The following is a 13,129-nucleotide window of genomic DNA, read 5'->3' on the forward strand; positions in this document are numbered from 1 at the left end:
ACGTTCCTGCAACACTCTCCCGCTCCTCTTGGTGCGCTCATGCCGCAACACAGGAAGGCTGGAGCAGGTGGCTGTGGGCTCTGCGCACTGCCGAAATAGGTCAGTTGGGAGAGCGTTAGACTGAAGATCTAAAAGTCCCTGGTTTGATCCCGGGTTTCGGCATTTTGTTTCATCGCGCCCTTTGTTCCTCTCTCCAGCGCCCCCTGCCTAAAGTGACGCTTCCCTTTCTCAGCCCGAAACGCAAGCGAGACACCAGCAGCGGTCCTTGCAGGTTTCCGTAGTGTAGCGGCTATCTCGTTCGCCTCACACGCGAAAGGTCCCCGGTTCGAGACCGGGTGGAAACAGCCTCTTTTTGCACGCTCCTGTACTTCACAGAGGTCTTGAGCGACCGGTCATTTGTTCCCAATGTATTTCCGGTGCCTTCATGCACTCTTGTACCAAACGCACGTTCCTTCTGTACGCGGAGCCGATCATTTGCAATTGGGCTGTGCCGACAGACCAGGACGAGCTCTGTCGGCTCAAAAGCAGCGCAGGACCTGCAACAACAACAGAAAGATTAGCATCCAGCGGGGGCCTCTTAGTGAGCCCAAGATCTCATCAAGAATCGGCTCCAGCAACAGGGCTGGGCGCATTGTTCCATTCTCCGACCACTCTCGGTGTAAACAAGTCCCTCCTGGTCTCTGCTTGAAATGCACTTTCCTGCGTTTGCTTTGGTGTAACTGGCTTCCCCTGCATGGGCGAATGTGAAGAAGATCCTTAGTAAGTCATTGAAGAAAACCGAGAAGAGGTCAGAGTGGCCTCTGTCGTTCATCAACGATCCAGTCAGGCAGTACTCCTCTGTAAAGCGCCGTTCGTTCACATCGATTGGCTTTTTTTTGCCTTCATTCGCGCAAGTAGTCAAAGCAGACGCCCCTATTCTGCCGTGACCCGGATTCGAACCGGGGTTGTTGCGGCCACAACGCAAAGTACTGACCACTATACGATCACGGCGAGTTACCGATACCCACGTGGCAGGGCGGAAAAGGCTGTGCTCTCTTCGTGTGATCTAATTCGGAAAAGTCCTGACGTTGCATTTCAACTGAGCCCCAGTATACATCGACCCTTCGACACTCTGAGTGACAACTCTCTTGCGCGTTTTCTCATATTTATGTAGTTTGCTTGCATGATGCCCGGAACAGCAGGGGTGTGTGCTCCCATATGGTCTAGCGGTTAGGATTTCTGGTTTTCACCCGGGCGGCCTGGGATCGACTCCCGGTATGGGAACCTGTCAGTTTTGCCTCCTGCTTTCCAAAAGATCAGCACCGTGTACGAAGGAGCCGCATTAAAACCACTCGAACGTGCAAATCGCGCGAGAAGAGGGGGCGCTTGTTTCCAACCGAAGACTTCTCGCGTGTGAGACGAGCTGATCATCCCTGCAGGAGGTGGGAGGGTTACTCTGGTAGACAGGGCTGACCTTCGGCAATAGGATTTATACTCTCCAAGATGATATTTGCACTTTCTGGAGAGGCGATTTTCTCCACTTCAGTAGCCCGATTTCGTCGATTGCGTGGAGAGGGCTGTAGAATGTGGCGCCGCCTTTCCTGCTCCGTCCATGACAGGCGTGCTGGTCTCTGGAGAGAGAGCACGGTCCATCAGCGCACTCCAATAAAGGCACTGGAAGCAGCTGAATCGCATTGGCGAAGCTCAGCGCTGGGCCGCTGGGCAGGGATTGCCACCGTTTCCGTAGTGTAGTGGTTATCACGTTCGCCTCACACGCGAAAGGTCCCCGGTTCGAAACCGGGCGGAAACAGACCGGCTTCCTTTGTCGGCACGCACAAAAGGGGATTGGGGATTCGCCTAGCGCAGTGATCGAACAGACCCACTCACCTCTTAGTGTGGCGGGATCTGCACAGTGCATGTCGCAGCGCATCCTGCTTTCACTTCAATGCGCGTCCTGATGTACCCCAGTCTCCCGCGTGACAGGTGCGGATAATCACCACTATACTAACGAGGAAGACATCGCTCTCTCCGACCCCCGGCATCGTGTCCCGACCCACCGTGCTGGAAGCCGACGCCTGCTGTGATTCCTTTACGGAGCAGAAATGACAACCGAGGAGCCGAGAGATCATTTCAGCATTTCGCGTCTGAACAGAAAACACAAACGACCAACTCGGAATGATTTGCCTTTGATGCTTTCAAAGCGTTCTTTGTGCATCGAACAGACCCACTCACCTCTTAGTGTGGCGGGATCTGCACAGTGCATGTCGCAGCGCTTCCTGCTTTCACTTCAATGTGCTTCCTGATGTCGAGTCGTGTGCCGTGCGGAGGCTCTGAAAGCGAGAGCAATGAAAAGGTGCACGGCGCTGTGAAAGAAAACAGAGAAGTGAAAGGCAGTCCTTTCTCTAAGGAGGTAAAAGAAAAGCTTTCTACTCCCCGTCAGGGAATCGAACCCTGGTCTCCCGCGTGACAGGCGGGGATACTTGCCACTATACTAACGAGGAAGACACCGCACTCTCCGATCCTCGGCATCGTGTCCCGACCCAGCGTGCTGGAAGGCGACGCGTGCTGTGATTCCTTTACGGAACAGAAATGACAACCGAGGAGCCGAGAGATCATGTCAGCATTTCGCGTCTGAACGGAAAACACAAACGACCAACTCGGAATGACTTGCTTTTGACGCTTTTCAAAGCGTTCTTTGTGCACGACGACTGCGCCGCCTAGCAGATACAGATGGGTTGTACAACTCTGAACTAGCAAATGGAAGAGGGCTAAGCCCCCTCTCTTTTAGCCCAGGTTCGATCTGTCTCCCAGAATCACCAGGGCGCACGCACACACACACACCCGTGCCGTTGAAGTGCTCTGCTTCATTTCTAAGGGCAACTCAACATTCACTCCTACCCCGAGAACAGAAAAGACAGCGTCCGCAGCAACAACAGCTCAGGTCTCTGCACAGGAGCTAAGCTGCCCCCATCTCCTCTGCTCTGCGGCTCCTGCGGAGTGGAGTCCTGCCTGGAGCCGTGTTTGCAGGCGGCGGCTCCCCGCGCTCTGTCTGTGCGTCCAAGAGCTCCTGGGAGGAAGAGAGAGCCCTCCCACTCGGGGGCTTTTCCACGGTCTGTGTGAGGAGGGGCGGGTGTGTCCAGTAGCTTATCGAGCGGAAGCCTGGGGCGGCGGAGAGCTGTGATCGTGCAGACCTTGAGGTGTCACCTCTTTGTCTGCTTTCCCGCCCCCCCTCCTCCCAAGCTCTGCTCCAGAGTAGCCCGGCAACCCCTCACACCTGCACGTGTCACAACCTAAGGTGTGGTCATGAGACACCCATGGGGTGCTGCTCTGTTCTTGCTAATTGTTTCCTGCCCCTCGCAGGCAGGAGTCCATGCGAGGAAGATGCGCTGGACAGAGCTCAGAGGGCACAGCTGGGTGGCTTTCCTTCTGAGTGACGTTCCTGCAACACTCTCCCGCTCCTCTTGGTGCGCTCATGCCGCAACACAGGAAGGCTGGAGCAGGTGGCTGTGGGCTCTGCGCACTGCCGAAATAGGTCAGTTGGGAGAGCGTTAGACTGAAGATCTAAAAGTCCCTGGTTTGATCCCGGGTTTCGGCATTTTGTTTCATCGCGCCCTTTGTTCCTCTCTCCAGCGCCCCCTGCCTAAAGTGACGCTTCCCTTTCTCAGCCCGAAACGCAAGCGAGACACCAGCAGCGGTCCTTGCAGGTTTCCGTAGTGTAGCGGCTATCTCGTTCGCCTCACACGCGAAAGGTCCCCGGTTCGAGACCGGGTGGAAACAGCCTCTTTTTGCACGCTCCTGTACTTCACAGAGGTCTTGAGCGACCGGTCATTTGTTCCCAATGTATTTCCGGTGCCTTCATGCACTCTTGTACCAAACGCACGTTCCTTCTGTACGCGGAGCCGATCATTTGCAATTGGGCTGTGCCGACAGACCAGGACGAGCTCTGTCGGCTCAAAAGCAGCGCAGGACCTGCAACAACAACAGAAAGATTAGCATCCAGCGGGGGCCTCTTAGTGAGCCCAAGATCTCATCAAGAATCGGCTCCAGCAACAGGGCTGGGCGCATTGTTCCATTCTCCGACCACTCTCGGTGTAAACAAGTCCCTCCTGGTCTCTGCTTGAAATGCACTTTCCTGCGTTTGCTTTGGTGTAACTGGCTTCCCCTGCATGGGCGAATGTGAAGAAGATCCTTAGTAAGTCATTGAAGAAAACCGAGAAGAGGTCAGAGTGGCCTCTGTCGTTCATCAACGATCCAGTCAGGCAGTACTCCTCTGTAAAGCGCCGTTCGTTCACATCGATTGGCTTTTTTTTGCCTTCATTCGCGCAAGTAGTCAAAGCAGACGCCCCTATTCTGCCGTGACCCGGATTCGAACCGGGGTTGTTGCGGCCACAACGCAAAGTACTGACCACTATACGATCACGGCGAGTTACCGATACCCACGTGGCAGGGCGGAAAAGGCTGTGCTCTCTTCGTGTGACCTAATTCGGAAAAGTCCTGACGTTGCATTTCAACTGAGCCCCAGTATACATCGACCCTTCGACACTCTGAGTGACAACTCTCTTGCGTGTTTTCTCATATTTATGTAGTTTGCTTGCATGATGCCCGGAACAGCGGGGTTGTGTGCTCCCATATGGTCTAGCGGTTAGGATTCCTGGTTTTCACCCAGGCGGCCCGGGTTTGACTCCCGGTATGGGAACGTGTCAGTTTTGCCTCCTGCTTTCCAAAAGATCAGCACCGTGTACGAAGGAGCCGCATTAAAACCACTCGAACGTGCAAAACGCGCGAGAAGAGGGGGCGCTTGTTTCCAACCGAAGACTTCTCGCGTGTGAGACGAGCTGATCATCGCTGCAGGAGGTGGGAGGGTTACTCTGGTAGACAGGGCTGACCTTCGGCAATAGGATTTATACTCTCCAAGATGATATTTGCACTTTCTGGAGAGGCGATTTTCTCCACTTCAGTAGCCCGATTTCGTCGATTGCGTGGAGAGGGCTGTAGAATGTGGCGCCGCTTTTCCTGCTCCGTCCATGACAGGCGTGCTGGTCTCTGGAGAGAGAGCACGGTCCATCAGCGCACTCCAATAAAGGCACTGGAAGCAGCTGAATCGCATTGGCGAAGCTCAGCACTGGGCCGCTGGGAAGGGTTTGCTACCGTTTCCGTAGTGTAGTGGTTATCACGTTTGCCTCCCACGCGAAAAGTCAATGGTTCGAAACTGGGCGGAAACAGACCGGCTTCTTTTGTCGCCACGCACAAAAGGGGATTGGGGATTCGCCTAGCGCTGTGATCGCACAGACCCACTCACCTCTTAGTGTGGCGGGATCTGCACAGTGCATGTCGCAGCGCATCCTGCTTTCACTCCAATGCGCGTCCTGATGTACCCCAGTCTCCCGCGTGACAGGTGGGGATAATCACCACTATACTAACGAGGAAGACATCGCACCCTTCGACCCCCGGCATCGTGTCCCGACCCACCGTGCTGGAAGCCGACGCGTGCTGTGATTCCTTTACGGAGCAGAAATGACAACCGAGGAGCCGAGAGATCATTTCAGCATTTCGCGTCTGAACAGAAAACACAAACGACCAACTCGGAATGACTTGCCTTTGACGCTTATCAAAGCGTTCTTTGTGCATCGAACAGACCCACTCACCTCTTAGTGTGGCGGGATCTGCACAGTGCATGTCGCAGCGCTTCCTGCTTTCACTTCAATGTGCTTTCTGATGTCGAGTCGTGTGCCGTGCGGAGGCTCTGAAAGCGAGAGCAATGAAAAGGTGCACGACGCTGTGAAAGAAAACAGAGAAGTGAAAGGCAGTCCTTTCTCTAAGGAGGTAAAAGAAAAGCTTTCTACTCCCCGTCGGGGAATCGAACCCCGGTCTCACGCGTGACAGGCAAGGATACTCGCCACTATACTAACGAGGAAGACGTCACACCCTTCGATCCCCGGCATCGTGTCCCGACCCAGCGTGCTGGAAGGCGACGCGTGCTGTGATTCCTTTACGGAGCAGAAATGACAACCGAGGAGCCGAGAGATCATTTCAGCATTTCGCGTCTGAACGGAAAACACAAACGACCAACTCGGAATGACTTGCTTTTGACGCTTTTCAAAGCGTTCTTTGTGCACGACGACTGCGCCGCCTAGCAGATACAAATGGGTTGTACAACTCTGAACTAGCAAATGGAAGAGGGCTAAGCCCCCTCTCTTTTAGCCCAGGTTCGATCTGTCTCCCAGAATCACCAGGGCGCACGCACACACACACACCCGTGCCGTTGAAGTGCTCTGCTTCATTTCTAAGGGCAACTCAACATTCACTCCTACCCCGAGAACAGAAAAGACAGCGTCCGCAGCAACAACAGCTCAGGTCTCTGCACAGGAACTAAGCTGCCCCCATCTCCTCTGCTCTGCGGCTCCTGTGGAGTGGAGTCCTGCCTGGAGCCGTGTTTGCAGGCGGCGGCTCCCCGCGCTCTGTCTGTGCGTCGTGTCCAAGAGCTCCTGGGAGGAAGAGAGAGCCCTCCCACTCGGGGGCTTTTCCACGGTCTGTGTGAGGAGGGGCGGGTGTGTCCAGTAGCTTATCGAGCGGAAGCCTGGGGCGGCGGAGAGCTGTGATCGTGCAGACCTTGAGGTGTCACCTCTTTGTCTGCTTTCCCGCCCCCCCTCCGCCCAAGCTCTGCTCCAGAGTAGCCCGGCAACCCCTCACACCTGCACGTGTCACAACCTAAGGTGTGGTCATGAGACACCCATGGGGTGCTGTTCTGTTCTTGCTAATTGTTTCCTGCCCGTCGCAGGCAGGAGTCCATGCGAGGAAGATGCGCTGGACAGAGCTCAGAGGGCGCAGCTGGGTGGCTTTCCTTCTGAGTGACGTTCCTGCAACACTCTCCCGCTCCTCTTGGTGCGCTCATGCCGCTGGAGCAGGTGGCTGTGGGCTCTGTGCACTGCCGAAATAGCTCAGTTGGGAGAGCGTTAGACTGAAGATCTAAAGGTCCCTGGTTCGATCCCGGGTTTCGGCATTTTGTTTCATCGCGCCCTTTGTTCCTCTCTCCAGCGCCCCCTGCCTAAAGTGACGCTTCCCTTTCTCAGCCCGAAACGCAAGCGAGACACCAGCAGCGGTCCCTGCAGGTTTCCGTAGTGTAGCGGCTATCACGTTCGCCTAACACGCGAAAAGTCCCCGGTTCGAGACCGGGCGGAAACAGCCTCTTGTTGCACGCTCCTGTACTTCACAGAGGTCTTGAGCGACCGGTCATTTGTTCCCAATGTATTTCCGGTGCCTTCATGCACTCTTGTACCAAACGCACGTTCCTTCTGTACGCGGAGCCGATCATTTGCAATTGGGCTGTGCCGACAGACCAGGACGAGCTCTGTCGGCTCAAAAGCAGCGCAGGACCTGCAACAACAACAGAAAGATTAGCATCCAGTGAGCCCAAGATCTCATCAAGAATCGGCTCCAGCAACAGGGCTGGGCGCATTGTTCCATTCTCCGACCACTCTCGGTGTAAACAAGTCCCTCCTGGTCTCTGCTTGAAATGCACTTTCCTGCGTTTGCTTTGGTGTAACTGGCTTCCCCTGCATGGGCGAATGTGAAGAAGATCCTTAGTAAGTCGTTGAAGAAAACCGAGAAGAGGTCGGAGTGGCCTCTGTCGTTCATCAACGATCCAGTCAGGCAGTACTCCTCTGTAAAGCGCCGTTCGTTCACATCGATTGGCTTTCTTTTGCCTTCATTCGCGCAAGTAGTAAAAGTAGACGCCCCTATTCTGCCGTGACCCGGATTCGAACCGGGGTTGTTGCGGCCACAACGCAAAGTACTGACCACTATACGATCACGGCGAGTTACCGATACACACATGGTAGGGCGGAAAAGGCTGTGCTCTCTTCGTGTGACCTAATTCGGAAAAGTCCTGACGTTGCATTTCAACTGAGCCCCAGTATACATCGACCCTTCGACACTCTGAGTGACAACTCTCTTGCGTGTTTTCTCATATTTATGTAGTTTGCTTGCATGATGCCCGGAACAGCGGGGTTGTGTGCTCCCATATGGTCTAGCGGTTAGGATTCCTGGTTTTCACCCAGGCGGCCCGGGTTTGACTCCCGGTATGGGAACGTGTCAGTTTTGCCTCCTGCTTTCCAAAAGATCAGCACCGTGTACGAAGGAGCCGCATTAAAACCACTCGAACGTGCAAAACGCGCGAGAAGAGGGGGCGCTTGTTTCCAACCGAAGACTTCTCGCGTGTGAGACGAGCTGATCATCGCTGCAGGAGGTGGGAGGGTTACTCTGGTAGACAGGGCTGACCTTCGGCAATAGGATTTATACTCTCCAAGATGATATTTGCACTTTCTGGAGAGGCGATTTTCTCCACTTCAGTAGCCCGATTTCGTCGATTGCGTGGAGAGGGCTGTAGAATGTGGCGCCGCTTTTCCTGCTCCGTCCATGACAGGCGTGCTGGTCTCTGGAGAGAGAGCACGGTCCATCAGCGCACTCCAATAAAGGCACTGGAAGCAGCTGAATCGCATTGGCGAAGCTCAGCACTGGGCCGCTGGGAAGGGTTTGCTACCGTTTCCGTAGTGTAGTGGTTATCACGTTTGCCTCCCACGCGAAAAGTCAATGGTTCGAAACTGGGCGGAAACAGACCGGCTTCTTTTGTCGCCACGCACAAAAGGGGATTGGGGATTCGCCTAGCGCTGTGATCGCACAGACCCACTCACCTCTTAGTGTGGCGGGATCTGCACAGTGCATGTCGCAGCGCATCCTGCTTTCACTCCAATGCGCGTCCTGATGTACCCCAGTCTCCCGCGTGACAGGTGGGGATAATCACCACTATACTAACGAGGAAGACATCACACCCTTCGACCCCCGGCATCGTGTCCCGACCCACCGTGCTGGAAGCCGACGCGTGCTGTGATTCCTTTACGGAGCAGAAATGACAACCGAGGAGCCGAGAGATCATTTCAGCATTTCGCGTCTGAACAGAAAACACAAACGACCAACTCGGAATGACTTGCCTTTGACGCTTATCAAAGCGTTCTTTGTGCATCGAACAGACCCACTCACCTCTTAGTGTGGCGGGATCTGCACACTGCATGTCGCAGCGCTTCCTGCTTTCACTTCAATGTGCTTTCTGATGTCGAGTCGTGTGCCGTGCGGAGGCTCTGAAAGCGAGAGCAATGAAAAGGTGCACGACGCTGTGAAAGAAAACAGAGAAGTGAAAGGCAGTCCTTTCTCTAAGGAGGTAAAAGAAAAGCTTTCTACTCCCCGTCGGGGAATCGAACCCCGGTCTCACGCGTGACAGGCAAGGATACTCGCCACTATACTAACGAGGAAGACATCACACCCTTCGATCCCCGGCATCGTGTCCCGACCCAGCGTGCTGGAAGGCGACGCGTGCTGTGATTCCTTTACGGAGCAGAAATGACAACCGAGGAGCCGAGAGATCATTTCAGCATTTCGCGTCTGAACGGAAAACACAAACGACCAACTCGGAATGACTTGCTTTTGACGCTTTTCAAAGCGTTCTTTGTGCACGATGACTGCGCCGCCTAGCAGATACAAATGGGTTGTACAACTCTGAACTAGCAAATGGAAGAGGGCTAAGCCCCCTCTCTTTTAGCCCAGGTTCGATCTGTCTCCCAGAATCACCAGGGCGCACGCACACACACACACCCGTGCCGTTGAAGTGCTCTGCTTCATTTCTAAGGGCAACTCAACATTCACTCCTACCCCGAGAACAGAAAAGACAGCGTCCGCAGCAACAACAGCTCAGGTCTCTGCACAGGAACTAAGCTGCCCCCATCTCCTCTGCTCTGCGGCTCCTGTGGAGTGGAGTCCTGCCTGGAGCCGTGTTTGCAGGCGGCGGCTCCCCGCGCTCTGTCTGTGCGTCGTGTCCAAGAGCTCCTGGGAGGAAGAGAGAGCCCTCCCACTCGGGGGCTTTTCCACGGTCTGTGTGAGGAGGGGCGGGTGTGTCCAGTAGCTTATCGAGCGGAAGCCTGGGGCGGCGGAGAGCTGTGATCGTGCAGACCTTGAGGTGTCACCTCTTTGTCTGCTTTCCCGCCCCCCCTCCGCCCAAGCTCTGCTCCAGAGTAGCCCGGCAACCCCTCACACCTGCACGTGTCACAACCTAAGGTGTGGTCATGAGACACCCATGGGGTGCTGTTCTGTTCTTGCTAATTGTTTCCTGCCCGTCGCAGGCAGGAGTCCATGCGAGGAAGATGCGCTGGACAGAGCTCAGAGGGCGCAGCTGGGTGGCTTTCCTTCTGAGTGACGTTCCTGCAACACTCTCCCGCTCCTCTTGGTGCGCTCATGCCGCTGGAGCAGGTGGCTGTGGGCTCTGTGCACTGCCGAAATAGCTCAGTTGGGAGAGCGTTAGACTGAAGATCTAAAGGTCCCTGGTTCGATCCCGGGTTTCGGCATTTTGTTTCATCGCGCCCTTTGTTCCTCTCTCCAGCGCCCCCTGCCTAAAGTGACGCTTCCCTTTCTCAGCCCGAAACGCAAGCGAGACACCAGCAGCGGTCCCTGCAGGTTTCCGTAGTGTAGCGGCTATCACGTTCGCCTAACACGCGAAAGGTCCCCGGTTCGAGAGCGGGCGGAAACAGCCTCTTGTTGCACGCTCCTGTACTTCACAGAGGTCTTGAGCGACCGGTCATTTGTTCCCAATGTATTTCCGGTGCCTTCATGCACTCTTGTACCAAACGCACGTTCCTTCTGTACGCGGAGCCGATCATTTGCAATTGGGCTGTGCCGACAGACCAGGACGAGCTCTGTCGGCTCAAAAGCAGCGCAGGACCTGCAAGAACAACAGAAAGATTAGCATCCAGTGAGCCCAAGATCTCATCAAGAATCGGCTCCAGCAACAGGGCTGGGCGCATTGTTCCATTCTCCGACCACTCTCGGTGTAAACAAGTCCCTCCTGGTCTCTGCTTGAAATGCACTTTCCTGCGTTTGCTTTGGTGTAACTGGCTTCCCCTGCATGGGCGAATGTGAAGAAGATCCTTAGTAAGTCGTTGAAGAAAACCGAGAAGAGGTCGGAGTGGCCTCTGTCGTTCATCAACGATCCAGTCAGGCAGTACTCCTCTGTAAAGCGCCGTTCGTTCACATCGATTGGCTTTTTTTTGCCTTCATTCGCGCAAGTAGTAAAAGCAGACGCCCCTATTCTGCCGTGACCCGGATTCGAACCGGGGTTGTTGCGGCCACAACGCAAAGTACTGACCACTATACGGTCACGGCGAGTTACCGATACACACATGGTACGGCGGAAAAGGCTGTGCTCTCTTCGTGTGACCTAATTCGGAAAAGTCCTGACGTTGCATTTCAACTGAGCCCCAGTATACATCGACCGTTCGACACTCTGAGTGACAACTCTCTTGCGTGTTTTCTCATATTTATGTAGTTTGCTTGCATGATGCCCGGAACAGCGGGGTTGTGTGCTCCCATATGGTCTAGCGGTTAGGATTCCTGGTTTTCACCCAGGCAGCCCGGGTTTGACTCCCGGTATGGGAACGTGTCAGTTTTGCCTCCTGCTTTCCAAAAGATCAGCACCGTGTACGAAGGAGCCGCATTAAAACCACTCGAACGTGCAAAACGCGCGAGAAGAGGGGGCGCTTGTTTCCAACCGAAGACTTCTCGCGTGTGAGACGAGCTGATCATCGCTGCAGGAGGTGGGAGGGTTACTCTGGTAGACAGGGCTGACCTTCGGCAATAGGATTTATACTCTCCAAGATGATATTTGCACTTTCTGGAGAGGCGATTTTCTCCACTTCAGTAGCCCGATTTCGTCGATTGCGTGGAGAGGGCTGTAGAATGTGGCGCCGCCTTTCCTGCTCCGTCCATGACAGGCGTGCTGGTCTCTGGAGAGAGAGCACGGTCCATCAGCGCACTCCAATAAAGGCACTGGAAGCAGCTGAATCGCATTGGCGAAGCTCAGCGCTGGGCCGCTGGGCAGGGATTGCCACCGTTTCCGTAGTGTAGTGGTTATCACGTTCGCCTCACACGCGAAAGGTCCCCGGTTCGAAACCGGGCGGAAACAGACCGGCTTCCTTTGTCGGCACGCACAAAAGGGGATTGGGGATTCGCCTAGCGCAGTGATCGAACAGACCCACTCACCTCTTAGTGTGGCGGGATCTGCACAGTGCATGTCGCAGCGCATCCTGCTTTCACTTCAATGCGCGTCCTGATGTACCCCAGTCTCCCGCGTGACAGGTGCGGATAATCACCACTATACTAACGAGGAAGACATCGCTCTCTCCGACCCCCGGCATCGTGTCCCGACCCACCGTGCTGGAAGCCGACGCCTGCTGTGATTCCTTTACGGAGCAGAAATGACAACCGAGGAGCCGAGAGATCATTTCAGCATTTCGCGTCTGAACAGAAAACACAAACGACCAACTCGGAATGATTTGCCTTTGATGCTTTCAAAGCGTTCTTTGTGCATCGAACAGACCCACTCACCTCTTAGTGTGGCGGGATCTGCACAGTGCATGTCGCAGCGCTTCCTGCTTTCACTTCAATGTGCTTCCTGATGTCGAGTCGTGTGCCGTGCGGAGGCTCTGAAAGCGAGAGCAATGAAAAGGTGCACGGCGCTGTGAAAGAAAACAGAGAAGTGAAAGGCAGTCCTTTCTCTAAGGAGGTAAAAGAAAAGCTTTCTACTCCCCGTCAGGGAACCGAACCCTGGTCTCCCGCGTGACAGGCGGGGATACTTGCCACTATACTAACGAGGAAGACACCGCACTCTCCGATCCTCGGCATCGTGTCCCGACCCAGCGTGCTGGAAGGCGACGCGTGCTGTGATTCCTTTACGGAACAGAAATGACAACCGAGGAGCCGAGAGATCATGTCAGCATTTCGCGTCTGAACGGAAAACACAAACGACCAACTCGGAATGACTTGCTTTTGACGCTTTTCAAAGCGTTCTTTGTGCACGACGACTGCGCCGCCTAGCAGATACAGATGGGTTGTACAACTCTGAACTAGCAAATGGAAGAGGGCTAAGCCCCCTCTCTTTTAGCCCAGGTTCGATCTGTCTCCCAGAATCACCAGGGCGCACGCACACACACCCGTGCCGTTGAAGTGCTCTGCTTCATTTCTAAGGGCAACTCAACATTCACTCCTACCCCGAGAACAGAAAAGACAGCGTCCGCAGCAACAACAGCTCAGGTCTCTGCACAGGAGCTAA

The 13,129-nt window shown here is 54.8% G+C and overlaps 4 non-coding genes across 4 annotated transcripts; all 4 read left to right on the forward strand.

The window, feature by feature from the left end:
- Positions 1-1,716: 1,716 nt before the first annotated feature.
- Positions 1,717-1,789, forward strand: trnav-cac (transfer RNA valine (anticodon CAC)). Its single transcript has one exon. It is a non-coding gene; the product is annotated as a tRNA-Val (tRNA).
- A 5,117-nt stretch (positions 1,790-6,906) lies between these two features.
- On the forward strand, positions 6,907-6,979 carry trnaf-gaa (transfer RNA phenylalanine (anticodon GAA)). The gene has a single exon. It is a non-coding gene; the product is annotated as a tRNA-Phe (tRNA).
- A 3,318-nt stretch (positions 6,980-10,297) lies between these two features.
- Positions 10,298-10,370, forward strand: trnaf-gaa (transfer RNA phenylalanine (anticodon GAA)). Its single transcript has one exon. It is a non-coding gene; the product is annotated as a tRNA-Phe (tRNA).
- Positions 10,371-11,910: 1,540 nt separating this feature from the next.
- trnav-cac (transfer RNA valine (anticodon CAC)) lies at positions 11,911-11,983 on the forward strand. Its single transcript has one exon. It is a non-coding gene; the product is annotated as a tRNA-Val (tRNA).
- Positions 11,984-13,129: the final 1,146 nt, after the last annotated feature.

The sequence above is a fragment of the Atractosteus spatula genome, assembly GCF_055471065.1.
Source record: "Atractosteus spatula isolate fAtrSpa1 chromosome 10 unlocalized genomic scaffold, fAtrSpa1.hap1 SUPER_10_unloc_11, whole genome shotgun sequence".
Classification (NCBI taxonomy): Eukaryota; Metazoa; Chordata; class Actinopteri; order Semionotiformes; family Lepisosteidae; genus Atractosteus; species Atractosteus spatula.